The following is a 27,475-nucleotide window of genomic DNA, read 5'->3' on the forward strand; positions in this document are numbered from 1 at the left end:
GGTGGAGAAAGCTAGGTATAGCTACCCTATCAAAGAGAAGGGTTGGCGGGGGGCATGTTAGCTGTCTTCCAGTACTTGAAGGGCAGTCACAAAAAAGAGAGGATTTATTCTCTAAGGCGCCAGAGGGCAGAATAAGAAGTAATGGATGGAAGCTTATTATAGAGAGATCCAATCTAAAAGTAAGGATAAATTTTCTGACCGTGAACTACTAATCAGTGGAATAATTGCTTCCTGGGATTGTGGTGTTCCATCACTGCAGATTTGCAAAAATAAATTGGATAACTATTTGACAGAGATTGTATAAGATCCTGTCTTGAGCAGAGAGTTGGACTAGAAAACATCCAAGGTCCCGTCCACCCTATGATTCTATGATTATTTGTTTACTTGACCTGTACCTGATCATAAGCACAGTTTAGTCCTAAGATTCTCTTTCAAAGGCTGATTAGTCTCTACTAATGGGAACTGCCTGAGCAAACTTATATTTGACTGTGTCAGATTTATAACATGCTAAATTGATTATAAATTTGACAGCCAACTGAGCCAAAAAAAGGGTAGAGGCAAGGTATATCAGTGATTATAATTTCAGGGTGCTGAAAAGAGAGCCAACTTCTCTGGTGTGAGCAAATCTGAGAATAACATTACTCCAAGAAGGTTGGCAGCGTCCTTGAAGGTATTCTAGTCCCCCCTATCCATAGCACGAGATCATATACCATTCCAGGCTTCTTGGAGTTTGATGGGATGGATACACATGATCCTAGAAAGAATAACAGAATTACAGAACAGAATAATATAGTTGGAAGAGACATCAGAGGCCCTCCATTTCAATCTTCTATTCAAGCAGGAGACCCTATATCATTTCAGAAAAATGGCTCTCCAATCTCTTCTTAAAAACCTCATGATGGAGCACCCGCAAATTTGGAGACAACCTGGTTAATTGTTTTCACTGTCAGGAAGCTTCTCCTTAGTTCCTAAGTAGTTTCTCTCCTTGATTGGTTTCCATCCATTGCTTGCTTTGTACTGCCCTTTGGTGCTTTGGAAAATAGGTTGACCTCCTCATCTTTGTGACAGAACTTCAAATAATGGAACACTGCTATCATATCACCCCAAGTCCTTCTTTTCACTAAACTAGACATATCAAATTCTAACTGTCATTGTTGCTCTTCTTTGCACTCTTTCCAAAATATTTAAAAAGGAGAAAAGAATAAAAAACACAACAAAAGACTTTAAAAAGAAAAATTGTCTTTTAAAAAAAGACTAACACATGTACACATAACATCCTCCCTTTTTGAATACTGATTAATATTAATACAGCAATGTTGGTTTTCCATCTTTTGTAAAATAGGCCAAAAGAATTTTAATTTTTTAAATTACTAAATCTACTTTTAAAGGTTAATTAGCTGGCTGATTTATTTCAACCCATGCTGGATTCTTTCTTTTTTTGCTTTCTTTATTCGTCTGCTCTTATCAATTTCTATTTTCTGTTTGTTCTTATCAATTTCTATTTTCCATATAGAAACATGGCATGTGACTCTGGATTTGTCTTCTATTAACACGAAAAAACTTTTTTGATCAAAATAGTCAGAAAATATCTTCTATATCTTCTTTGCATGCTCCTTGCTTTGAACAAACAACAAATCAGATTATAGAGGAGGCTGACATTCAAGGTGGAAAACGAGTCTGCTTAGCAACAAGCATCTTTAGCTGGTTTTTTTTCTAAAAGGTACAATGAAGTTATAAAGACTGTAGAAAACATTTTGGGAAAAACAAACACTAAATACTTAAAGCCCACAATAAGAATTTGTTTTCAAAGTAGCAGATTTGGTGTGAAGAAATATAGATATAGAAACTACATAGATTATGGAGACATTCCGAAGAAATGTGATTTCCCAGCTGTAAACTGGCCAGGAAGAAATACAGATTCAAAAACAATAGAGCTGATGCCATACATTTTTGGGGGAGCTTAACACTGTGCTTTTATATAATGGCAGAAAAATGGATGGACAAGTGGCAAATGGTTTTTTTAAGGGTTTTGAAGGAGACTGGGAAATGGACTTAATGCATCTAATTGAGGAATGGTCTTATTTGTTTTTTTTTCCAGAAAAACCTCATAGAAAATAAAATATTCTAAGAAATATTAAAAAGCCAGAATATTATATTTCCCTGGATAAGAAAAGGAGAAACATGTTTTAAAGACAAAGCAGCTCCCTGTAGCTCCCTACCCCCCTTCAGGTCCAGGGTTAAGACATCGCCCTCAGGACATGATAGGATTAGCCCTCTACCCATCTAAGCAACAGAACTCACCACATGGCACCTGGGGAGATTTCATCACTCAGCAAGATTTAATCAAGCATGGGAGTCTGACAACCAATCAGAATATATTTCTTACACAAAAACAGGAAGCTCCAAGGCGAGGCCCAAGAGAGGGTATAAATCTCTCTCTCTCATGCCTTTATCATTATTGTTCAATTTTTTTATTACTTTTATAATGTTTATTATTATTGTTTTTTCTATTAACTATTTTGTTATTCATATAGTTTATAGATGACAGGCTAACAAGACTGAAGTTATTGAAGAGAATTGACCCCACTACAATTTTCTCTCCCGGTAGATTATTTCTGAAATTGCAGCTGCCTAGTCCTTTAGAACTCTGGGATGTACTCCATCTCAAATGGATGATGTGAACTCATCTAGAATGGCCAGGTGTTTTCTTATCATTTTCTTGCCTGTTTTAATCTATATTCCTACTTGTCTTTTTTGATTCTGTTTTTGTTAAGTTGGGCTATTTTTTCCTTTTGCAGGAAGACAGATGCAAAGAAAGAATTAAACAGCCCTGCCTTTTCCTTGCTGCTAGTCACTTCCTTGCCATCTTCTCTCATTGTTTCCTTGATTTTTTCTTGTTTTTTTACATGTTGAAAAAAAACTTTTAAAAATTATTTTTTAAATTTGTTGCAAGTCTTAGTTCATTATGAGCCTTAGCTTTCCTGATTTTATCTTTGCAGATTCAGGCTATATGCTGGGTTTCTGCCTTCCCTCTTTCCATTTTTTATATTTATCTTTTTTGCCTTTCAATTTATCAGAAAATTATTTATGCAACTATGCTGGTTTCTTTTTGAATTTCTTATTTTTCTTTTTCAGCAGTATTGTGGTGGACTGGGTTTTTATAATAATATTTTTCAGAGTTTTTCAAGTTTCTTGAGTTGTTTCAGGTTTTCATCCATGGAATCTTTCCCAAGCTCTCTCTAAATTTGTTGAAATCAACTCTTTTAAAATCTAAGACACTAATTTGATTTTCTTCTATTGATTGTGTCTGCATTATATTGAATTCCAATATGATATGGTTGCTCTCCCCCCAGCTTCAACCCTCTCTATTATTTCATCTCTGAATAAAAATTAAGTCTAATATAGCTGACCCTCTAGTTTTTTTCTCTACCTTTTGGATGACAAAGTTGTTAGCTAGCCTGCTTGATCTTCCACTTGATGCAGAGTCTGTTTCGAAGTTGATGTAAGGGAATTAAAGTTCACCCTTACTACTTTGGTATGTTTCCTATATACATTTGTTAACTGGTTAGCTATAGCACTTAGACTTTACAGTGCTTTACATCCCTCTCAAAGTGGCTTAGGCAGTCAGCATATTGCCCCCAACAATAATGGGTCCTCATTTCACTGATCTTGGAAGGATGGAAGTCTTATTCAACCTTCAGTCAGTGAGACTCAAATTGCTGGCAGCCGGCAATCAGCAGAAGTAGCCTAACCACTGTGCTACCACTGTGCTTCATTGGGTGGCCTGTAGTGTAGTATGCACCTATGGCAATGTCATTCTTTTTTCCTTTTATATTAACTAATAAGCATTCAAGGAAGCTTTTATCTTTGGCTTTATGCATTTCTGTAGGGATGTAATGCTTTTTTTTTACATTTAATGCAACTCCACCTCCTCTTTTGATAAGTCTGTTTATTTACTCCCATCAGTGCATTCCAGTCCTGAGTTTTATCCCACCAACTTTCAGTAATGGCAACAATATTATTCTTGCCCTGGGGTCTGGTTCAGGTGGTTATTGCCAGAGGGTATGTTGATTTTCTGGGAGGGCAGTAGAATTAGAATCAACACAGTAGTGGAAGCGGAGGCTTTCATTAAAAAACATAGTGCCTTTCTAGATGAAACAGGGGATGGTACACAAGATATGAAGGAGGGAGGGGCCGAGGCTCTGCCAGAAGACAGGGGGGAGGATCCAACACTGAGAAGACTCAGGTCACAAAAATGAATTGAAACATTATTGCAATTGTTGTTATAATGTAATTAATGGAAGTGACATTAAAAATGATTGAATATATTGATGATTTAATGTAAAATCAAAACTGCCAATAGCTATTCAAATGTTCATGCATTTTCCTACCTTTTTTTGTATTCTTGCCCTGTTCACCCTAATTCACCCTGTTTGTTCACTATCAGAGGGCTTTATGGCTGACCCTTGGTATGCTTCCTACATCTCCTACTTTACATTTGAGGAGTTTTTTCTTCCTATCACTCCCTACCTCCTTGTTTGATTGTCTTGGAATTTATGATTGGGATTAGATCCTAAAGATTGGTCACCTCTCCCCACCCTCAGTTTTAGTTTAAAGCTTTTTGGATAAGCTGTGCTAGTCATGTTCGAATATAATTTCTTCCCAGTTCTTATGAAGAGCAGTTCATCCCTTGTCAGAAGCCCTTCATGTAGTGTAATGCAGATTGTGATCTAGGAATCTGAAGTGCTCTTGGTAGCAGCATTCCTTAAGCAGTTGTTTATTTCTAAGATCCTTTGTTCTCTCATTGGATGCTGACTTTCATTGGAAGTACAGATGAAAACACCACCTGTGCTCTTAACTCCTTAACTTTCTTGCCTAATTTCTCACAATCTCTCGATATTGACTATTTATTGGTATTATTTATTGGCTATTTATTGGTCCACCCTTAGTGTTTGATAGTCTCTGATGGGTCCCAGAGGTGTTGCTGCATGGTCCTGCTGAAGCTGTGGCAGCAGACTGAAATTTAAGGGCAGCCATGCTTTGGACAGGATTTCACCTATGTAACCTCTCTTGACTCATCATTTCTGACCCTCCCCCATGGTTTACTGAGGAGCCGCAAGTTCTGAAAACGGCCAAGAGATGCCTAGAGTACCACTGGAGGAAGACAAGAGATGACTCTGGCTGGACATGACTTAGAGCCGTTATTAAGGCCTACATCATAGTGGTAAGAGTGGCAAAACAGCAGTAGTTCTCCACTCTTATTGCATTCTCAGAGAGCCACCCAGAGGTCCTGTTTCTGGTCACCTGTTCCCTCTTACATCAGAGGAGTTTGGGCAATCTTTTTCAGGGCTAGGCAGAGGAGTTTGTTCAGCCTCTGATGGACAAAGTCACTTGGATTGTTTCCAGTTGGACCCTGTGCACGGAGATACTCCATGTGAGATGGCAGGGGAGAAGTCTCACCCTGTTATCTGGGGACAGTTTGATCTGGCTGGCCCTGATGAAATGGACAGGGCCCTTGCTGCTGTAAGTGCCACCACTTGTCAGTTAGATCCTTGTCTCCACTGGATGGTGAAAGATTCCAGGATGGGGATTAGTGGGTGGGTCCATTAAGTGATTAATATATCACTGGAGGAGGGAACATTTCTGGATGCTTTTAAGCCCTGGTTTGCCACCTCCTTAAAAAACCATAACTGGATCCTACCAGCCTGGACATTTTTCATCCAGTTTTCAACCTCCTGATCTTAGGGAAGATTGTGGAAAAGATGATGGTGTGGCAGCTGCAGAGGACCATGTATGAAGCAGATTATCTGGACCCCTTTCAGTCAGGATTCAGGCCTGGTTAAGGGATGGAGATGGCATTGGTCATGCTTGTTGATGCTCTCTGGCTAGTGCACCCATCCTCACACTTTTTGACTTCTTTCGAAGCCATTGACCATGATATCCTTTTGGACTGGCTGCTGGGGCTGGGTGGCACAGTTCTTTGCTGGTTTGGCTTTTTTTTCTGTGGCAGGTCCCAGTCGGTATTGAGAGGAAGTGAGAAATTCAGCCTTCCGCCATTATTCTGTGGTGTACCACAGGACTCAGTCCTTTCTCCACTCCTTTTCAACATCTAAATGAAACCGTTCGGTGAAATCATCCATGATTGGAAGTATATAATGAATGTTGAAGATGCCCAACTACATATTTCCACTCTTGGTGACCTGAGTGATTCTGTAGACACACCTTTGTGGTACCTGGATGCTGGGGGGGCGGGGGGGCTGGATGGGGGAAACAGGCTTCGACTGAATCCTGGCAAGACCACATGGCTTTGGGTGCACAGGATTCCAGGATCCAGGACTTCGTTATTTTTCACTGTGGATGGAACTGCCCCAGAAACACCCAATCCACAACTTGGAGGTTCCTCTGGACTCACAACTCCTGTTCGAGGAACAGATGACAATTGCAGGTAGGAGATCCTTTGCATAACTTTGTGTTGTGTGCCAGTTTCCTGGATCAAGATTCCCTGTGCCAAGTTATTCAGTCCCTAGTCATTTCACAACTGGACAACTATAATGCACTCTACAAGGGGTTATATTAGATATTAGAATTACTACCGACCTCCGCTCCTTCCGACAGAAACTTAAGACCCACCTGTTCCAATTAGCTGGCCTGGCTGATTTATAGTCTCACTTTCAACCTCCTGGCAAACACCTTATTTTGGGGTAATTTTTAAGGGTAATTTTAATTTATATTCGAATTTTAATCTATTGTACAGTGTACAACCTACCTCCTCCGTCTATTTATGTATATCTACCTATATTTTTGTATTTACATTGTTTTAATATGACTGTACACCGCCCTGAGTCCTGTTTAGGAAAGGGTGCGGTCTATAAATTAAAGTTTATTATTATTATTATTGTTATCCTTGAAGAGAATTTGGAATCAACCTGGTGAAGAGTGCAGCAGCAAGGGTAGTTTGGGGGTTTCAAGAATCCCCCCTGTAATACCACTGCTCCATCAGCTTCATTGATTACCAATCTGCTTCTGGGTGCAATTAAAGATATTGATGATCACCTTAAAAGACCTTCATGGTATGGGTCAAGGTTATTTGGGGGTCGACCTCAACCCACTGGGATTAGTCCACATCACTCATGCCAGCAGAAGAGACATACTGCGGGCCCTTCAACCTGATTATTCCAGCTGGTGGGATCCAGGAGTTGGGCCTTCTCTACTGTTTCACCTGCCCTCTAAAACATCTTGTCCCAATGTGAAGTTTGCCCCTCTCATCTTTTTGAAGGGCCTAAAGACATGGCTCTATTAACCGTCTTGGTGCCCCAAAGCAGGAACAGCACAATGGAGGTGGTTGATTGTGACAATCAAGTATTGGAAGACTGCTATCATGTCACCCCAATTTTTTCTCTTTCTTAGGCTAGACCAGTGATGGCGAACCTTTTCAGCACCGAGTGCCCAAACCAGAATGTGTGTGCATGCTTGTGCATGCACCAGAAACCTGAAGATCAGGTGGCCAGCATGCATATGCACACTGGCCAGCTGGTCTTTGGGTTTCCGGTGCTATGGCGCACGTGAAGACTTGCTGCATGCTCATGCCGGAAACCAGAAGAGCAGCTGGCAACTGCACAGGTGCCCAGAGAGAGGGCTCTGTGTGCCACCTCTGGCACATGTGCCATAGATTCGCCATCATGGGGTTAGACAGTCCTAGTTTCAATGACAATTCATGGTATGGTTTAGCTTCCCAACTCATAATTATCTTTGTGGCTCTTCTCTGTACTCTTTCTAGCATCTCAACATCTTTTTTTTATATCGTGTCGACCAAAATTGGATGCAGTATTCCAAGTGTGGTCTTACCAATGTGGTATAAAACAATACAATCACTTCATGTGATCTTGATACTATCCCTCTGTTGATGGAGGGCTGCATTGACTTTTTCGGCAGCTTCAGCACACTGTTCGCTCACAAGTGATTGTCCACTAGAACACCTACAGTGCATTCAGAAAGCATTCAAACCTCCTTCTCTTTTGTCAATTTTGTTATGCTGCAGCCTGATTCTACAGTTGTTGAAATTCATTTTCTTCTCATTAATCTACACTCAGTACCCCATAATGACAAAGTGAAAACAGAATTGTAGAAATGTTTTTAAATTTATTAAAAAGATACAAAATTGAAATTCTTCTCACAGTTGCTGCTGTTGAGTAATTATTTACCCTCCAGTCATTTTTGAATGATTTTTGATTTATTGACTGATTTCAGTCTGGTTATGCAAATTTTGTGAGAAAAACCATGAGGTCATCAAAGTACTTTCCATTGTTGTGAACAAAGGTAAGAATACTATAGCTGTCTGGGTTCTCATGGATCCCAGAAGCTTTTCAATACTATCAACTCTATCCTTCTAAATTGGATTTCATAGTTGGCCTTGCTCATGAAAGTGGTTCTGTTTCTATACAAATTGTTTCAGACTCCAAAGGAATAACTTCTGAATGCAACTGCTTGAACATACACAGATCTTTGCAGCCTTTTTTTTTTACTGAATTGAGCAGCTGCTTATAAAGGATATTGTATAGTTTTTTTAGTTGGAGGACTAATAATTATGAACATGCTCTCTGGGAAGACATGCTCAATGTTCTATATGACTGTTCTTTCTAATATAATGATAAGACTTCCTTTTCTCAATGATTTAATTTAGCTTGAATTTTCAGATTAGATGTAATAGATTCATTCTCTAGCAACATTAATGAGATGTTTTTTTATTTCTCCATGTGCTTCTGCTTTTAGGAGCACTTCTTAGCCCATCTAGATGCCAAAAGCTGGAGAATGAATCTAGGCCGTGGGTTAAGTATCTTCCTTTATATATACATGCCAAAAAAGTGTGTGTGTGTGTGAGGGGGGGGAGGTGTTCGTATCTCTAGTTGGAGCAGGCTTTGGCTGTTCTGCTGCATCAAAAATGTGCTCAACGGAGAAACAATGCGACTTGCAGTTAACTACTAGTTAAGTGTGATTGGACGAAAATCAGAGTTTTATATTTTGTTCTAATAATATTTGCTAGTAGCTAACCCACATATGGTTATTGGGAAGTGATTTCCGCCTCGCACAAGGAGGCTTCACTCCCAGATTTGCTTGCAAAACATTCCACATTTAACGAAATGAGGCTAAGTTCAGATTCCAATCCAAACCCAACCATATTAAGGAAGCCTATAATGTCCTGCGTGCTCGGTTACACTTCCAATGCCGATGCGTGCGCGCGCGTCAGCACGCGCTCCTTGGCTACGTGGGGAAACGGCAGAAGCTCTTCAGTCTCAGAAAAAGTTACAGGCTCCTAGAATCCGCTGGGAGAACTCACGAAGCATACATGGCCGAGGAGCTATCGCTTGCGACTGCGTAAAGCAGACAGCGGGAGGCGCGGTGATGGGAGGGCTTAAGGCCCAGTTAAGGGGAGAGGGAGGGGAACGTCTGTGAGTTAGGAAGAGTCAGCTGAGCAACCAAGTGTTAGCGGGCGGCGGCGGTGGCTCGGACAAATAGTCCTGATTAAATACAAGGAACTTTGAGGAGGAAAGCCAATAAACAACGGTAAATATACGTTCGCGAAAGAACAAGAAGACTCAGACTCTTCTCTTCTTACTCCTACCGGACTTGCTAGGTTATTTGTACGTGGGTTTTTGTGTACGTGTGGAAGCCAGAAGTTTCTTTTTTGTCTCCCCTCGCCTCCAAGAAAGTTCCGGGTGCTGATGCAAGAGGATCTCCTCCTTGCTTGCCCCGGTTCTTTTTCTTCTTGCACGCTGTTCTTAGTCCGCCCTAAACTTGATCCGATCTGCACCGTAGAGTGTGTGGAAGGAGAGGGGGCGGGGGCGCCCAGCTCGCTCGAGTTCTCCGTCTCCCAGGAGGAAAGGGAGGCGACAGGATAAAAAGAGGGGCCACTGGAGGAGAGCTTGGAACCTGGCAGGTAAGTCTTGCCTGAAAAAGTGAGGGGCTGGGTCGTGCCTCGCTTTCCGTTTGCTGTGGAGCGGGCTAGCAAATGTACAAGGCGCCTTCTCGTGTGGAGGAGCGGGGGTTGTGTAAGAAAGGCGGGGGTCTTTTTGCAGTAATTCGAGGCCCTTTGCTTGCGATTGGGTAGCTGGGAGGCTTTAGCTGTCTTTTGAGAAGTAAATTCCCTTAGTTTAATAAAGCACGCCTTCTCCTTTCTTCCTCTCTTTTTGGCACGCGCACCGCTGGTGTAGTGGGGAGGGACTAAAAGTTTATAGAGCCCGTTGGAAATGCCCAAAACGTGCTGTGTTTCTTAACTGGTGACACAAATCTTCGCTCATTTTACTAAAAAAAAAAAAAAAAAAAGACAACAAGCTTTGGGGCTACAAACTTTGTTTCTCAGCACTGGATCTCTGTCTTTTCCACATTGCATCATAAAATAAGGGTGGAGTTCATATTTCTCCTCCTATTCTCTACCTCCCCTCCTAAATAACTAGATTTGAGGGGCTTGTCCGTTTATGCCAATCACTTGTGGTTGGTAGTGCGGTTTATTCTTTGCCCCGCCCATTTTGGGGTGTCGAGATTGGATGGGAGTGGGTGGGGCTGGGAAGAGAGGATGCATCTGAAGATTTAAGAGGGAAGTGAAAGAATTGTGGAGCTAATCCAGCAACAACCTGCTAAAACGTAGCCTTTGAACTATAATTCAGAAAGATATAAATGAAGGCCTTACAGATGCCTTGTCTCCTCCGTGATATAATTCGATTTGGTAACTATTTCTTCAAAATTGCAGAAGAGTGTTACTTTCTATTCTCTTTTCCCTAAATAAGCATCATAGAACCTGCAAACAGTTAGTTCCTTTAGAATCCAGAGAAAGGGACGGAATCTGTTTAAACTCAAAGTCTTCTCATGAAGGAAGGCAAATATACCTGTCCCAGGATGTTACAGGATCCAATTTGGGTCTGTTACTGGGACCAAGTTTTCGAAGTCCAAGCTTTCAGACTCATGCAGGAATCTTGACAACTTCTCTGAAGGTGAACATACCCATCTCCCAAGCAAAATTGGAAACATTGCATTGTGGAAAATTTGGAACATTGCATTGTGTTCTTTTCTGGTTTAGGGTACCCTTAAAGTGTACCAGATACCCCATAAATTAATGCTATTTATTTATGTTTCATGAGATTTTATAAAAAAATATAGTCATTTACTTGGCAATTGTATCCATAAAGGTGGTGTTAGAATACATTCTTGTGACTTGCTGGCTGGTGCCTTTTTCTTTTTGTAATAAAGGCATAACAAATTATTTTCATATAATACAAGTTATCATTTCAGCAATATTATAATGGATGCAAGCCCCCCCCCCTTTATTCCCATAGGCAAATGAAGTGAACTGTGTGTGTGTGTGTGTATGTATTTCTTAATCTGAAGTGTGCCAGAGTTGATTTGTTCCAGTTTTGATTCACAATGATTCATAATCTTATTTGGAATTTTGGTCTGGATTCTATAACTTAAGATTTTGCAGATTCAACTGTTAGACCACTGTTGTTTGCATTTGGAATGGTTGGTCATTAATTATCTTGACTGGAGAAAGTATGTGGTTGCCAAAAATGAGTTAAAGCTAGTAGCAGATAATACTATTCTTTCTAATATCAACTTTATAATGCCTTGATAAGATCACATTTGAAATATTGTGTCATGCATTGAGAATTCTGGAAAGAATGCAGAGAAAAACAAGAAAGATCATTAGGGACCTGGAGTCTTATGAAGAATGGTTGGAGGAAATGTTGTTGTGAAAATAAGCACTGGGATGACCTGATAGCAGTGTTCTAATATTTAAAGAGATGCCACAAAGATGAGGGGGGGTCAACCTATTCTTCAAAACAACTGAAAACAGGACAAGGAACAGTGGATGGAAGCTAGTCAAGGAGAGAAGCAACCTAGAACTATGGAGAAATTTCCTGACACAGAGAACAATTAACCAGTGGAACAGCTTCATCACTGAAAGTTTTAAAGAAGACATTGGACAGCCATTTGGTTGAAATGATATAGGGTCTCTTGCTTGAATAGAGGATTGAAATGGAGGACGTCTGGCGTCCCTTCCAACTTTATTATTCTGTTTGGTTATTCTGTTATTTTTTCTGTGATTATGTGTATCTATCCCATCAAGCCAAAAGAAAGTCCAGAATGGTATAGGACCGTGATGGCGAACCTATGGCACGTGTGTCCGAAGTGGCACGTGGAGCCATGTCTCCTGGCATGTGCGGCATCGCCCATTCCTCTTCCGGGTTTTTGATGCACATGCACATGTGACGATCAGCTGGCCTTTGTGTATGCAGCAGTGCTGGAAACCATAAGAGCTGGTCTTCTGTTTTCTGGTGTGAGCATGCGGCCAGCTGACTGGCATGTGCATATGTATGGCAGTAACCGGATGACTTGCATGCATGTGCTGGAAACCAGAGGTTCATTTTCTGGCGAGCACATCCCCCCTGGGCAGCTCCTCTTCCTGGTTGTGGCCCAGACGAGCGTGAAGATTTGCTATCACTGATATAGGATCTCCTGCCATGGGCAGGGGGTTGGACTAGAAGACTTTCAAGGTAAACTAACAGGTTTCATATATATGAGAATTGATCTTGCCATATATATGCAGTCCTCAACTTACAACAGTTCCTTTAGTGACCATTCAAAGTTATAAAGGCATTGAAAAAAGTGACATGACCATTTTTCACACTTATGACCATTGCAGCATCCCCATGGTCACGTGATTTACATTGGATGCTTGACAACTGGTTCATATTTATGACTGTTGCAGTGTCCTGCAGTCATGTGATCATCTTTTGTGATGTTGTGACAAGCAAAATCAATGGGGAAGTCAGATTCATTTAACAACTGTGTTACTAATTTACCAACTGCAGTGAGCCACTTAACAAATGGGGCAAGGAAAGTCATGAAATGGGGCAAAACTCACTTAATTTTCTCACTCAGCAACATAAATTCTGGGCTCAGTTGTAAGTAGAGGACTATGACTATCATATATATAAATATACATATTCTCTCTCCCCCCTCTCCTTCTCTCTAATCTCTCTCATCTCTCTCCCTCCCTTCCTCCCCTCCATGACCATGAGGTGAAGGGTAGAGCTGCCCCATGTACCTCACACCAGCTTACTTTAGGGCCCTGCAGCCAACTGGTCCACACCACGACCTGCCTCACCTCATGGCCACAGCATCAGTATGCTGCTTGGCCTCCATTGCAGCCACAAGCAAGCAGAAGAAGTGAGCTCCTGCTGCACAAGGAAAGTGTCAGGGCTTGGATGGCGTGGCTACAGGGGCTCTGAGTTAAGCTCCACCCCCCTCACCTCATGGCCATGGCACCATGAGCAACCAGGAGGAATGGGTGGGTAGCTGGATGCACAGGCTCTTAAGTTGGTCTTATTTTGGGAAGTAGGGCTTGTATTAGAGCACGCATAAAAACATGCTAGGGTCTTTGGGATAGATCTTATTTTTAGGGAAACGGTATAACTATCTACCTACCTACCTGCCTATCATTTTAAAAAGTAACTTCGTAACTTTCAATTCCCAAAAGTGGATAACAGCAAAAGTATATGTACACTACAGGTAGTTTCGACTTACAGCTACTCATTTAGCAACCATTAGATATTACAATGGCATTGAAAAAAGTGACTTATGGGCAGTTCTCACACAATCGTGACAGCATACCCATGGTCACATGATCAAAATTCAGATGTTTGACGACTGATATATATTTATAATGGTTGCAGTGTCCTCGGGTCATGTGATTGCCATTTTCAACCTTCCCAGTTGGCATCCAACAAGCAAAGTCAATAGGGGAAGACAGATTGACTTAACCGAAACATTGTAAAATGAAGCACAATTTAATAACTGTCTTGCTCAGCAATTGGAGTTTTGGGCCCAGCTGTTGTCATAAGTCAAGGACTACCTATATTAGAAGTACTTCCTCTATTCCATTATTGTAAATGTGTAAAAATTCTAGGTTAGGTGCATGAATTCATTATGAGAATTCCCTTTTCATGCATTATGTACTATCATTTAATTTATTACATAAATTGAAGGGCTTCTGATATCAATTCTAAAATTGATATTTTAACTCTATTAAGAATTACAGCAAGGCTAATCCCAGGATTAGGGGCAGGATTAGCCAACGTGGTTGCAGTTAAGGAGGCAGATATTTTTTGAATGAAAAGTGTGCAGGGGTAAACAAGCTACCATTAATAATTTGAACTATTTATTACTTCTAAGCAAAGGATAATAGAAAGGTAAACTCCAAACAGATATTAATGAACATTCAGAGTTGTAACTTGAGGCACACACATGGCTTGAATTATCCTACTTTGAATACATTCTGTAAAACCTAGCTCCACAGAGAGAGCACTGGTGCTGGGAAAGATGAAAGGAAAGAGTAGAGGATGACCAACAACAAGGTGTGCATATTCAGTTACAATGACAATTAATCCACCATTAAAAGACCCAAAAGACCAAGTTAGGGATGGATCATCGTAGAGATCACTAGGAATAACAAAATAACATGACGGTGCATTATAAATCAATATGTGGCTAACTTAGTGTCTCATAATAAATGTCAGGCTTTCAAAATCACAGGCTTCCTTATGAAAAGTTCATAAGAAAGATGGCAAAGAAAGTGTAAACGTTTTTTAAAAATTAAAAATGGGAGTAAAGTAGTCGTGATTTTCTTTTTGTGGTTGTAATAGAATACGAGATAAAGTTGCAGATATTTTAATTAAGCTCCTTAAAAATACCGTATTGGGGGGGGGGGGAATGGTTGACTTTGGTATTTTCATGGAACATCTATGTAACTTTATTGGAAGGTATATGGAACAGACTGTTACTATCTTCTAGGATTTTTTAATTTACTTTTTATAGCTCTGATAGTTCTCATCCAAGCACAGATATTTAGTGTTTGCAGATAGGTTTGTTTACTGTATCTGATAAATGATCATTTATTTCCAGGACCTCTTTAAAGAATACAATTGAGAGAGCTGCTTGAAAATTAAAGTGGAGAGGTAATGTGGGTTTATGTTCAGCTTACTCAGATTTTAAGTCCATTTTCAGAAGCTCACTGGGTGACTTTGAGCCAATCGCTGCCTCTCTACCCAGCAACATTGTGTTATGGGGAAAAATGAGAGAAGGAAAATCCAGGTACCTGTGATATATCCTTTTACCTACAGATCCTCTTCTCCCAATGAACTCTTGTCTGTCTTGTGCAAGTAAGTATACAAGATATATTTTGGTTTTGGATGGGAACAAAGTATGGATCTTCCTAAAGGCCAGTGTAAATTGGTCAGATCAACTTCTTCTCGATTATCTTAAAGGTTCTTTTGTTTGATAGATTTTGATGCTGGCCATAGTGTTGGTTTTATAGTTTGTACATACTGTAGGTGTATAGATATTGAAAGTTTATAGATAATGGCTTTTTTGTGATATTTTGTCCTGAATGACTTGTGAGCTGCAGGTAAACAAATAAATACACCTGAGTAATAAATAGAAGTTTGCATCTTTTCACATCTGAAATATCTAGTAGCACAAACAAACCCAAGTATACATAGGAATGTTTTATAAAGTATTGATGGAAATGTTTAATAATGTATTTATAATATTATATAAATGTTCTTTGGCGTCCTCCACAGTTTACAGTGACGTTTGTTGGGACCTTTGGAAAGCTACTTACTTAATGGGGTTTGGTCCCACATCGATCGCTATGGGGAGCAATACTAGACCCACCAGGACATGATTTTGGCAATAGCAGATGGCATGAATGAAGGGGAAGCAGCAGAGTGGATAGCTGAGCTACATGATGAGGGAGCCCCTGAACTGGAGGATGAGTTTGTTCTACTGCTTCTAGGTAGGTTTGAGGACACAGCCCATCGAGTAGAAGCCGAAGCCCAGATCAAAGCATTAAAGCAAGCTGGCCAGCCCTGAAAGAATTAGGATGGGAATTCCAGAGGCTGGTTGGAAAACTGAGGGCCTGGCTTGAACGGCTCCTCATCCACCACTTCAAAAAGGTCCTGGACCCAGACCTGAGGCACGTGTGTGGCATCAGGGGGGTTCTGGAGCATATACAAGCCTGGTACAACACAACAGTGGCCATGGATCTTGAAATCCACCCCCATCAGAAGCTGACTGCAGAGAAAGCAGGGAAGCAGAGAGACAAAGAAGAGTAGGTAGTGGCCCTTTAACTCAATTTCATTTCAACTTTCCTGTGGCTGGTGATTGGAGCTGCTGGCTGGAAGGGGGGGAAGCAGAGAGACAAAAAGGAGTCGATAGAATCATATGTCCGTAAACCAAAAATAGTAATAATACATTCTGGATTAGTGTGCTTGAAATTGTGATTTTATTTTATTTCAAAATGACCGGTTTAGTTTAATGTAATAGCTGTCTTGCACCTGACTTTGCAGTACTCTTTTCAAATTTGGATACTGTCCCCTTTGTAAACAAATTACTAGTCTACATAGACAGATTACTATCTAGAATCTCTAATCTGTGCTCTCCAAGCAGAAATTAGGTGTCCAATTCGGCCATTTCACTCTATGGAGATGTCACGCTATCAGCCCCCCCCCCCCCCACCGCAAAGATCCTGCAGGTGAAGGGCAGTCTGGACAACCGTGGGATCTGGCAGGGTGAGAGCTGTAAACCGTAAACACAAAGCTTTTGCTGTGACCCAGCATAACAGATATAGTGCCCTTGCTGACCCTAATGGGGACACTAAAGAGACAGGCCAAGGTAATTGTGATAATGATTACTCAAATAAGCAGGGGATCATGGTCCAAATTGAAGAACTTACTTCGGAAAGGCGAAATGGGGAACCAGGTATCACACATCAGTCGCACAAGAAGAGCAAGGTATGCAAAAAGAAGTCACCTTCTGGTTGGTGATTCAATCATAAGGGATGTAAATTTAGGAAAGGATATGGAGGTCAGGTGTCTGCCAGGCGCTACTGTCAGCAGAGACGAGGCATATTTTTAAGATAGTCAAGAATGCAAGTAAGGACTGTGATGTTGATGCTATTATACATTTTAGTACAAATGATCTGTCCCAAAAAGATGTACTCTGTGAAGAATGATTTCCAGAGCTTGGGGTATGAACTTAGAAGTATAGGTTGTAGGCTTATCTTTTCAGAGGCTTCACCAGTATATAAGGAACAAAAAGGGAAGGGCCAGCTTGTAGCAGAGTTTAATGTTTGGCTAAAGGAGTGGTGTGAAAGGGAAAGCTATGGTTTTATTAGTCATGACGTCTGCTGCTGGTCCAATGAAAAACTGTACAAAAGAGATGGTTTGCACCCATCCAAGAAAGGGACTGAGTTACTTGGCATTAAATTCACAGATTTTCTGGATAAACATTTAAATTGAACAGCAGGGACAGAATTAATTGATACAGAACATCAATCCCCAGAAATCTAAAATTCATAGGGTTATCAGTGCATGTAACACAGATGTTTGTGTGAGTAAGATTATCACTCCCGCTGTCAAGCAAAACCAAGCATTTAATAGTGAGTGCCATACCATGTGCACGAAGCAAACAAGTGGCAAGAAAATAGGGGCAGACAGGCATAGCACAGGTTATGTAGACAGTAAACACAGGGTCAATCAAAATGGACTCAAATGTTTATACACCAATGCACAGAGTATGAGGAATAAACAGGGCAAATTAGAAATTCAAGTAAAAGAGGGCAGATACGATATTGTTGCCATTACAGAAACTTGGTGGGATGAAACCGACAAATGGAACATACAGCTAGAAGGATTTAAATTATTTAAAAGAAATAGACCAAATAAAAGAGGAGATGGTGTTGAACTATATATAAGAAATAACTAAATCTCTACAGAAATAGAGCACAACAATAATGAGAACTATCTTGAATGCATTTGGGTCAAAATTAAAGGTTGGGGGGGAAATGACATTGCCATAGGTCTATACTACAAGCCAACCAACCAACCAGAGGAAGTAGATGGATGTTTTGCTAGTCAGCTAACTAAGGTATGTAGGAAGCACACCACAATAGTAGTAGGGGATTTTAACTACCCTGACATCAACTGGGAAACAAACTCTGCACCAAGTGGAAGATCCAACAGGGTCCTAACCTAGCAGACAACTTTGTTTCCCAAAAAGTAGAGAAGGGAACAAGGGAATCGGCCATATTGGACTTCATTCTCACTAACAGAGAGGAAATGATAGAAGGTGTTGAAGCCACAGGAACCATGGGGGCAAGTGACCATGCAATATTGGAATTCAACATTATGCAAGCACAAGTAGTAGAACAAAGTGAAACCAGAGTCTTGGACTTTAGGAGAGCTAATTTCAATAAACTTAGAGAGAGCTTGGGAAAAATTCCTTGGATGAGAATCCTCAAGGGGAAAACAACTCAAGAAGCTTGGGAAATTTTGAAAAATGAGATTACAAAAGCCAAATTTAGCACAATACCAATGAAGAAGAAAAATAACAGCTCCCAAAAGAAACCAGCATGGCTGCATAAAGAACTCTCTGACAAATTGAAAGACAAAAAAGATAAGTACAAAAAGTGGAAAGGAGGGAGGGGACATAACTAAGGCAGAATATCAGCAAATAGCCTGAGCCTGTAAAGATGAAGTGAGGAAAGCTAAGGCTCACAATTAAGAAAGACTTGCCACAAAAGTAAAAAATAACAAAAAAAGCTTCTTCCAACATATTAAAAACAAGAAAAGAGTTAAGGAAACAATTGGTCCATTGCTGGGAGAATGCGGCAAGAAGGTGACAATAGGGAGAAAGCAGAACTATTTAATTCATGTTTTGCATCTGTCTTTACACAAAGGGATAAAACAGTCCAACCTATCAAAAACAGCACCACAAAAATCAGATTAGGAACACAAGTTGAAATAGGACAGAAAATGGTAAGTGAGCACCTGTCTACCCTAGATGAGTTCAAATCACCAGGACCAGATGGATTAAACCCCAGGATTCTGAAAGAACTGCAGACTACTAACTGAACTATATCTTTCAGAGATCCTGGAGCACCGGGGAACTACCAAAGGACTGGAAAAGAGCTGAATGTGGTTCCCATCTTCAAAAAAGGAAAAAAAAAACAGATCCAGGAAACTACAGACCTATCAGCCTGATCTCAATGCCAGGAAAGATTCTGGAAAAGATAATCAAGCAACGAATTAGCGAACATCTAGAAGCAAACAAAGTAATAGCCAAAAGCCAACATGGGTTTCTCAAAAACAGATCATGCCAAACTAATCTTATTGCATTCATTGATAATGTGACAAAATTAGTGGACCAGAGGAATGCCGTCGATATAGTTTACTTGGACTTCAGTAAGGCATTTGATAAGGTAGACCATAACCTACTACTAGATAAAGTAGAAGAATGTGGGTTAGACAGCATCACCACCAGATGGATTCATAACTGGCTGACCAACGTGTAGTCCTCAATAGAACTGCATCTTCATGGAGGGAAGTATGCAGGGAATACCCAAAGGCTCTGTTTTGGACCCAGTACTCTTCAACATCTTCATCAATGATTTGGATGACGGAATAAATGGGGAACTCATCAAATTTGCAGATGACACAAAGCTGAAGGATCTTGACAAACTTGAACATTGGGCACTATATAATAAAATGAAATTCAATGGTGAAAAGAGTAAGGTTCTATATTTAGGCAACAAAAACGAAATGTACAGGTACATTATAGGTGGTACCTTGCTCAACAATAGTAACTGTGAAAGGAATCTTGGAGTCCTAGTGGACAACCATTTAAATATGAGCCAGCCGTGTGCAGCAGCTGCCAAAAAAGCCAACACAGTTCTAGGCTGCATAAACAGAGGGATAGAATCAAGATCACGTGAAGTGTTAATACCACTTTATAATGCCTTAGTAAGACCACACTTGGAATACTGCATTCAGTTTTGGTCGCCATGATGTAAAAAGGATGTAGAGACTCTGGAAAGAGTGCAGAGAAGAGCAACAAAGATGATTAGGGGACAGGAGACCAAAACATATGAGGAACAGTTGCAGAACTGGGTATGTCTAGTTTAATAAAAAGAAGGACTAGGGGAGACATGATAGCAGTGTTCCAATATCTCAGGGGTTGCCACAAAGAAGAGGAAGTCAAACTATTCTCCAAGGCACCTGAGGGTAGAACAAGAAGCAATGGGTGGAAACTAATCAAGGAGAGAAGCAACTTAGAACTGAAGAGAAATTTCCTGACAGAACAATTAATCAGTGGAACAGCTCACCTCCAGAAGTTGTGAATGCCCCAACATTGGAAGTCTTTAAGAAGATGTTGGACAGCCACTTGTCTGAAATGGTATAGGGTTTCCTGCCTAGGCAGGGGGTTGGACTAGAAGACCTCCAAGGTCCTTCCAACTCTGCTATTGTTTTGAAACCAGCAAAAAGAATCCTGAAGTGCTGCTACCCACACTGTCAGGGATGATTAAATGCTACTGATGTGATCAGCATGTCCGCAGGGCATCAGATGCCTGGCTCCCTCTCAGTCTGTCAAATCTGAACCCCCTCTGCACCTCAGTGAGAACGTACCCCAAGGAAGCCACTGGATAAGGGGAGAATTGCCAGACAGACTGTTGAGGTTCCTCTCCTTCCAACTGGGACCGAGGAAACTCCAGTCAGAAAGCCCTATGGGATCCATCGGGCCATTGCAGCATCAATGGCCCAATGGTAATTGAAGCTATCCACCTCTTCACTATCAAAACCCAGATCATAGTACCAGAAACAGGACCTTACAGCAGCGGTTCTCAAATAGTGGGGCGCGCCCCCCTGGGGGGGCGCGAGGCTCCGTAAAGGGGGGCGCGAAGGCTCCCTTTCCATCTGGGTGCAACGGCGGCGGCGTGGGCGAGGCATAATATATCCCGCCTGGAAGTGGCAGCACTTCGGACTGTGGATTTTCATTGGAGCCGCGGGCTGGAGCTGTGCAAGAAGCCTGCTCGGGCGGGGGTGGGAGGGAGGGAAGCATGGCTGTCCCAGGCTTCCCTCCCTTCCCCCCCCCCAGCCCAAGCAGACTTTTTGCACAGCTCCAGCCCGCGGCTCTGATGAGTCTCTGAGCAGTCCCCAGCGCTGCCACTTCAAGCCGGGATATATTCTGCCATGCCCTCGGCGGCGTCTTTATGCAGGTAGCTCGCCTCCCCGCCAGCAGCTTCACCGCCAGCATTCCGTCTGGAAGCGGAAGCGCAACAGCCGCTGTTGGGGAAGGGACAAAGGGGCGGCGGTCGCCCGATCTTGCCACCGCCACCCCTTCGCCCCTGGTAACGGCGACTGTTGTGCTGCTGCTTCCAGCTGGGATGCTGGAGGAGCTGCTGGCAGGGAGGGAGGGAAGAAAGGGAGGAGGGAGTAAGGATAGACAAGCAAGAGGGAAAGAGGAAAGAAGGCAAGCAGGCAGGAAGGAGGCAGAAGGAAGGAGGGAAGAATGGAACTGGAAGGGAGGCAGGGAAGGAGGGAGGGAGAAAGGAAGGATAGGAGGATAGGGAAAGAGGAAAGAAGGCAGGCAGGCAGGGGGAAAGAGGAAGGAGGGAACTGGAAGGGAGGCAGGAAGGGAGGGAGGAAGGGAGGGTGGAAGGAAGGATAGACAAGCAAGAGGGAAAGAGGAAAGAAGGCAAGCAGGCAGGAAGGAGGCAGAAGGAAGGAGGGAAGAATGGAACTGGAAGGGAGGCAGGGAAGGAGGGAGGGAGAAAGGAAGGATAGGAGGATAGGGAAAGAGGAAAGAAGGCAGGCAGGCAGGGGGAAAGAGGAAGGAGGGAACTGGAAGGGAGGCAGGAAGGAAGGGAAGGAGGAAGGGAGGGTGGAAGGAAGGATAGACAAGTAAGAGGGAAAGAGGAAAGAAAGCATGTGACTACGGTGGGAGACGAGGAAAGACCGGTGTGCTATGTTATGCAGAGGTGTACTTATAACAATTTTATAGACAAATTATACTATTTACAGTCGCGCGGGGGGGGGGGCGCAAAATGTTTTCTTCTTCCTAGGGGGGGCATGACAGAAAATAATTGAGAAGCACTGCCTTACAGGGAGGTAAAGGCCATCACAGACACTGGCTGTATCAGGTACCTGATCAGCCTTCCTGTAGTCCAACAGCTAGGGATAGGCACGAAACCCCTAACATACCCCATTCATTTTGAGCAGGTCATTGGGATGCTGATAGGCGGAGCCCCTGCTATCTTGGTCACAAAGCTTGTTAGAGATGGGGTGCAACCGAGAGCCCATCTGGTTTGTTGTAACTCCTAAAATGACAGACTCAGTAATATACCTAGCTAGACAAATGGGGACTGACTTATCACATGGGAAGGTGGCTACTGAAGGCTAAAAATGGGCATTGGCCCACTGCTGCTCATCAAACCAGATAGTTGCCAAAAGGTTCCCCAGCAAGTGGGAAACAGTGGCACCTGCCACGGAGAAGCTTCCTGGTAGCCCGCAGGTGCCAAGACAATACTGAGACTTGTCAGTTATCTTTAGGGAGCAAGATTGCAACTTTCTCCCTCATTGCCCAACCAACTAATTGAGTTTGTTACTGGAGCAAAGCTGCCTAAGTATTCTGTGACTCCAAAAGAAATGGCCAAGCTAAGGAAATACATTGGTGCCAACCTAGTTTGGGGTTTTATCCAGCCTAGCATGTCCAGCGTGGCAGCCTCAATACTATTTAAAGAGAAAAAATATAGAAGGGGGGGGGGGGGAATGAGGCTTTGTGTAGATTTTCACTGAATTAATGCATGTGAGTAGAGTATACCTCACCTTCCCCCTCAAGAAGGACACGCTAAGTCATTTGGCCAAGGGCACGATGTTCACCAAACTAGACCTGAGAGAAGCCTGTTACCGCATACAGATTAGAGAAGGAGACAAACAGAAGACCCCTTTTAACTCTGCTTGGCTGCTTCCAATTCAAGGTCATGACATTTGACCTACAGGGACTACAGCTGTAGTCTTCATGCAGCTGATAAACGAGATGCTGCATGAGCATCTATACAAAGGAGTCCTAGTGTACATAGATGACATTCTCATATTCAGTGAATCACTAGAGGAGCATGTAAAGCTAGTGCAAAAGTGCTGAAAAAACTCCTAGCCGCAAAGCTTTACCCAAAGCTGTCAAAATGTGAATTAAATAAAACCTCTCTAGATTACCTGGGCTACAGAGTGTCAAACAGAGTGGAAATGAACCCAGGGAAAATGAAAGCTGTGCTGGACTGGCAGCCCTTGGACACCCGCAAACAGCTCCAATGGAACTTTGAGGAACTTCAAGCCTCTGAGTTTTCTTTCATTGGGGGTGTTACTTGGAACTCTGACAATGCCCATGTGACTGCTTTTCTCAATCACTGTAATCCCAGTATTTTCCTGTTATCGTAGAGACAGCAGCCAGACTGGATATGCTCCGTCCATTAACCAATCAGACTGAGTCTACACTTATGATATCATTGGGCCCTTGTGGCTCCTCCCTAGTTGCAGACTCAGTCCAACCTGTACTGGCTGTGAGAATTGATCTCTCCTCTAAATTATTTAATTAATCTTTAGTTAATGAATTTTTCCAAAAAAATTTGTTGTTCCTTTAAATTGGTTCCTTAAATAATCCTTTATTCTATAAATTGGAGGGAAATTCAAAACTGATCTCTGGCTGCCTCTCCTCAGCCTCAGTCTGATTGCCTGCGGCCATGAGTTCGTTCAGGAAGCCTGCCTTGCAATCAGATCGGTCAGCTCACGAGCTACGGCTCCATGGCTGTTTCCCCGCAGCACTCCTTGATTCTGGGCACTCGGAGGGATGTGCGACCGGCCGTTTCACGTGCAGCGGTTCCAAGCGAGTCCGGTGGCCATTCTGCAGATCACCTGGCCACACTTAGTATCGGTGGCCATTTTGAGGCTCGGAAAAGCCTCAGAGAAAAAAAGTCAGCCATTTTGGATGCTTTAAAAAAAGTGCGAACTCTTCAGCAGCCATTTGGAGTGCCCAGCAACGCGGGATCACCCCAGGTGGACTGGATCAGGAGTGCCTGGCTAGCAAATGGGTGAGACCGTTGCCTATCTTATTGGGGTGTTGATTTATGTTTGGGGAAATGGCTGATCCAGCTATGGATACGAATGCAGGATTAGAGGAGGCAGGGCCACCAGGGGCAAAGAGCAGCAGGAAGAGGCAAGCCAAAGAGGCCCCTTCCTCAGGAGTATACCCCAAAGTCTCTAAAGTGACTAACAGGGCAGAAGAGCGCAGGCAGAAGGCCTTTGAGAAAGAATTTCAGAAGGCCCTAAAACAACAACATATTCTAACTGCCCAGCCCTCCCTCCCTCCCTCCGAGGATCACCAGCTCCACCTATCTTGCCTCCCATGGGCCCTGACCCCCCCTGGCCTATTCAGAAGGGGAATTGTCTTCTTTGGAGTCCTCGTTGATGGAACCTGACAACAGAGGCAATTTCTTTGATATCCCTCTCAATAGGGAGCCCCCCTTTGAACAGGCTTCCCTCCTGGTTACACATGGCTCTGCCCCCCCCCACCATGTACACCTTTCCTGCTGATATGGCAACCATCATTGCTGAAACCATTAAACAGGTCATGGCTGCTGGCCTACAACAGCAACCCCAACCTGCTCCATCACATGGCCATCAGCATAAATCTGCTGCTGCGGTTTAGCAACCTGATCCCTCTGCCTCAGGCCTCAATTGGTGGGGAGCAAGATAACCTGCAGGAGTCAGACCTGTCTGATGATGAGGTGATCATCCCAGATACCCCTCCCTTTACCGGATCATTCAAAACTGATTGTTTCAAGTCCCTTCTTTTTAAGGTCATTAAAGCTGCTAACTTACCATCTTCTGCTTCAGCTTCTACTACACAGGATAAACCAGCAGAACCATCTTCAACTGAGGGTCCCAGTACCCCATTCACCGAACCCACGGTGGAAAAAGAGGCCATCCCTGTTCCCAAGATATTCTTGAACGTCATCCAGAAGCAGTGGGAGTCTCCAGGCATGGGCTCACAGCCGACCAACCTTGACAAACGTCTCTACAACAGTGCACTAGACCTCACCAAGTTCTTCGAGACTCCCCCAGGGGACGTGCTGGTTGTCTTCATCTACTGTTGTCTCTGGAACCCCTGAGAAGGTTCTCAAGCCTGAGGAGAAAAGGTCAGATCAAACTTTAGTCAAAAACCATCAGGCGGGGGCCTGAGCTTTTAGGGCCTCTGCGGCCACTTCCTTTTTCTCCAGGGCAGCCTTGGTTTGGATTGAACAGCTCAGGAGCGCATCACTCCTACTGACACTAGATCATATAGGGATCTCAACAAGAGCAGGGGAGCGGTTGAATTTGCGGCTGATTCTTCCCTTAATACTATTAGATTCGCTTCTAAAGCCATGGTCTCTTCGGTCACAGCCAGGCGTCTGCTTTGGCTCAAGCCATGGCAGGCAGATGTCTGTACCAAGTGGTGCCTAGCAGCCTCCCCATTGAGTGGTATCCAATTATTTGGTAATCCCTTAGACCCGTACCTCATGGAATCTAAAGATAAGTGCAAGGTCCTTTCATCCATCTACGAGAAACAGGACAGTCAGCCCGCTCCCTTCTATAGGAGGTCGCCGACCGGCGGATGGGGGACCTTCCCCCATCCACAACGCCAATCCTACTCTCCCAGACAGGGATCTCACCAGGGCAGCTCCAGTAGAAACACACAGCGTTTCCCCTCCAGGAAATCTTACCGTGGAGGAGGCAACTGCCATTTTTCACGTAGGAAATGTCTATCTGGATTCCCTTCTGATCAGAGGCCGCCTGGCGTTTTTTGTCCACCGCTGGGAGGAGACCACAACAGACAATTGGTTACTCAAAACTGTCAAATTTGGTCTCATTCTAGACCATCCCCCAGGAACACTTCGTGCCATGCCCAGTCTCTCTGTGTCCTCACAAGAGAGCACTGATGGAACAGGCCATTCAGCACCTGTTGGAGATCCGGGCCATCCAACTGATTCCTCCCCATCAGGAGGGCAGGGTTTTTATTCCCTCCTGTTGTGGTACCGAAGAATTCCGGGTGATAGAGAGCAATTTTAGATCTAAAAACATTAAACCACCACATTGTCTATCGGCGGTTCAAAATGCATTCCCTGCATACCATCCTCCAGGCGGTCAGGAAAGGCGACTTCCTCACATCAGTAGACTTGACTGAAGTTTACCTTCATATCCCCATCTTCATAAGACCACCGAAAATATTTCCGCTTCTCCTATGGAGGAGGCACTTCCAGTATCGAGCTCTTCCGTTTGGTCTATCCTCTGCCCCCAGTTACTGGCAGCACTAGCCGCCCACATCAGGTCATCCCCAGTTCAGATTCTCTGTTACCTGGACAACATCCTCTTGTTGTCCAGGTCTCCAGTTCAGGCAGAAAGAGATTTCGCCCTCACCATTCACACCTTACAGAATCATGGGTTCGGGGTGAATCTCAAAAAGAGTCACCTTGTTCCCAGCACTTGCCTTCTCCACCTCGGGGTCTTGATAGATACCATTGCGGAGAGGCTGTTCCTATCCAATAACCACATTCTCAGTCTGAGGAAACTTGTCAGAAAGGTGCTACGGATCTGTCCTCCCGTTCTGAAGCCTTTCAGAAGAGTTCCTTTCCATTTTGTTAATTGAGGGGAACTCTGTTGACGGGCTGCAGAAACACAACTCAGATCTTCAGGATCTGACCTTCATTTCTGCAGCCCATTGAAGAATGCCCAAATCTGGGGAAAGAAAATCCATTGGATTTTTTAAGTTGGAGCTGAAATTTCGTTGGAGGACTGACTATTCTCCATGTTGTGACACTGGTTACCTTTTCAATTTCCAATTGTCATATTTTAAAATCTTCAGTTTTTAAGTCATTATTTGCTTGTTTGATGTCGTGTCCTTGGCATTATAATAAGCAAAATTTATTTTTCTCAGGGGCTATGGCTTGATTCATTTTTTTTTCTATCATTCTGCTACCCATTTCCTTTATTCCAATCTCGCATTATGATAAGAAACTATGAATTTTCAAGTGGTTAGTTTGTAGGATTTTTCCTCTTTTTTCTTGCTAGTATTTGCAGTATTATTACAAATTATATTAATACTACAATAAGAAGGAAAATATAATTGTAACCAATTAATAAAGGCATACAAGCCTACTCCATTTACTCCAAGACTTTGCAGTAGCATGACAAGGATTTGTAGTCTTTTAAGCACAAGCATTATATTCATTTTTTTAAAGGAACAGAATTGCAGTTTTATAGAAAATTTACATATATATATATATAAAAGGCACACTTGTTACATAAAATATAGATATGGTCAGAACCACCAGCTATGGCTTGGCGCCTTGCCGGCATTTGTTGTCCAAGGGAGAGGGAGGGGAAAGCAAATGGACAGTTTGCTGTATATGGCAGGAAAGTAGGTGGGGGGGATTAACAGTTGAAGAAGAACAGAGGCAATTGGAATCTGGTTCGTGCTGGCCCTGGCATCTTCAAAGCTGTTTGCCCTGAGTGTGGCATTTCACCAACCCAAACACTGCAGCATTTCTCATAAT

The 27,475-nt window shown here is 42.8% G+C and overlaps 1 protein-coding gene across 3 annotated transcripts in view; it reads left to right on the plus strand.

Moving 5' to 3' along the window:
* The first annotated feature begins 9,409 nt into the window (after nt 1–9,409).
* The window catches only part of GRB10 (growth factor receptor bound protein 10), a 168,735-nt gene continuing 150,669 nt past the window's right edge, over nt 9,410–27,475 (plus strand). Inside the window, exon 1 of one of the 3 annotated variants that reach the window (XM_081971040.1) lies at nt 9,410–9,561. The gene's annotated coding sequence lies outside the window, so the exon portion shown is untranslated. The other 2 variants (XM_081971042.1, XM_081971041.1) reach the window with 2 other exon arrangements.

This window comes from Natrix helvetica (genome assembly GCF_964273705.1).
Source record: "Natrix helvetica genome assembly, chromosome: Z".
Lineage (NCBI taxonomy): Eukaryota > Metazoa > Chordata > Lepidosauria > Squamata > Natricidae > Natrix > Natrix helvetica.